This window comes from Amphimedon queenslandica, unplaced genomic scaffold (assembly GCF_000090795.2).
Source record: "Amphimedon queenslandica unplaced genomic scaffold, v1.1 AMPQUscaffold_10071, whole genome shotgun sequence".
Classification (NCBI taxonomy): Eukaryota; Metazoa; Porifera; class Demospongiae; order Haplosclerida; family Niphatidae; genus Amphimedon; species Amphimedon queenslandica.
In genome coordinates, this window is record NW_003549658.1 from 1 (window position 1) to 1977 (window position 1977).

At 32.8% G+C, this 1977-nt stretch overlaps 1 long non-coding RNA gene across 1 annotated transcript; it reads right to left on the bottom strand.

Moving 5' to 3' along the window:
* Window positions 1-512: 512 nt before the first annotated feature.
* Window positions 513-794, bottom strand: LOC109590404 (uncharacterized). Its single transcript, XR_002189298.1, has 3 exons — window positions 759-794; window positions 614-696; window positions 513-541 (listed from the first exon to the last, which is right to left on the bottom strand). It is a non-coding gene; the product is annotated as an uncharacterized LOC109590404 (long non-coding RNA).
* Between the last annotated feature and the right edge of the window lie 1183 nt (window positions 795-1977).

The following is a 1977-nucleotide window of genomic DNA, read 5'->3' on the forward strand; positions in this document are numbered from 1 at the left end:
TATATATATATTTTGTGGTAGCGTAGAGCACAGTTCACAAATGTTAATAGCATTGAAAGTTGTCTAAAATATTTTCAAACACAGTAATTATATATCAATGATTATACCATCACATGGATAGGCATACTTTATATAAAGACTGCCAATCAGTGATGCTTAAATGTGACTGAGACATACGAACAAGAATCCTCTACAAAATACATAAAAATATTTTTAAAAGTGCTTGATATTTTACTGGTATATTTTTTATGTTCTTGAGGCAATCAGTTAAAGAAGCAACAGTTTCATTGTTCTTGATCGATGAGAGGTACTCAATAGCATCAAGGCGCTCGGACAATGTGCCAATATCTTTCAAAGGACGTAGGAACCACAACCTGTATTAGTGTTAATAACAATGAAACAATAATAATAATAGGAAAATCTGTCATGCAATAATAAATAATTTTAGTAGCTTTGTTGAGATTTTTAATGTATATTTTATCTTTAAATACATACTTTAACAGTTTGTGTCCCAAAGATGACCTTGTGTGATTAGCAATACCTAAAATGTAACATAGACATCTAAAATTCACTTTGACACACTCCTCCATCTTCATTCCTTTCCCCCTCTTACCAAATAATGAGAGTCCTTCTTTAGAACCAGACGATCCTTTATACACTGATGGGTGATTTTCTCTATAGAATATCCTCAATGAGCTATAGGAACAAAAAAATAGCATAAAATTTTTAACAGGAAAATGTACATGCACGTGTAGTACCTAAAAGCTGTTTCATCCATCAGGAGTAAATTATCTCTACAGAAAGAAATGAAGAATAGAAGCAATCAATGTCATTAAATGTACAATCAAGCCTGCTATTGTGGACAGTCTAAAATAGGGACAACTCTATAATCAGGACAGGTAGTATATCAATCCTAATACAATATAAATGTGTATTAATGAACCTCTGAAACAATTAAGAACATGGTAACATCTATAATCAGGACAGTTTTATTGGGTCCCAAGGTGTCGATAATAGAAAGGTTTGACTATACATGCACATGTACATGTGAGTAGTGTAAAGTGAGGAATATATTACAGTGTGAATCTCTTGACAGACAGTATTGGTACGTGTGTCCCTATGTCTTCAAGCTCTATCCCAATCCTCTTCTTATCCAAGTACTTCAATAAAGCACCAATACTCCTCACCTACAAAATAATGAAAAACAATTAGAGCCTCTGGCTTCATAATCTATACACATACATGTAATACTACATAATAGTTACACACATAAAATTGCTGTGTCATAAAAAAGACACCTCTATAAAGAGGACATTTTTAATGCCTTAAATGGTACAAAACTATACAAAACTACCTCTGAAATGAGGACACCTTTATATTAAGGATAATTAGTACCCGATTGCCCTAGTATAGGCTGTAGAGTGTTATAGACTGACCATATTACTGGAGTCCATTGGTATGATTGATGATATCCTAACTTCTCTCTCTTTCTCCATACCCTCGGTCCTACCCTCACCAGTACCCGCCCCTTGTACTCCGGGCCATGAGTAAGACATAATGCGACGATGAGCAGTTTCATACTCTAACAAAGAAAGTAAGAGAATGCAAAAATTAGGTCAAAATTATCAAAAACATACTGCAATCATTGTAGATGTACACGCACAAGATTAGAAAGAATTTTTGGCAACTTTTAAAAATCATAAAAAATTCTATTTTGATCAGAATCAGCTCAAACTTTCTACGCAACATAAGTACATGTATATGCATCAGAAAAAATTATAAAAATGGAGAATTCTCTCTTTTTTAATTTTAGCGAAATTTGGCCTGTGACCCTGTACTATAGTACAGGGACTTTGGCCCAGTTTTTGAGTAATTTTAAAAGATCATTAAAAAATTTAATTTTGATCGGAACCAACTTAAACTTTCTATGCAACACAAGTACATGTATATGTATCAGAAAAAAATATAAAAATGAAG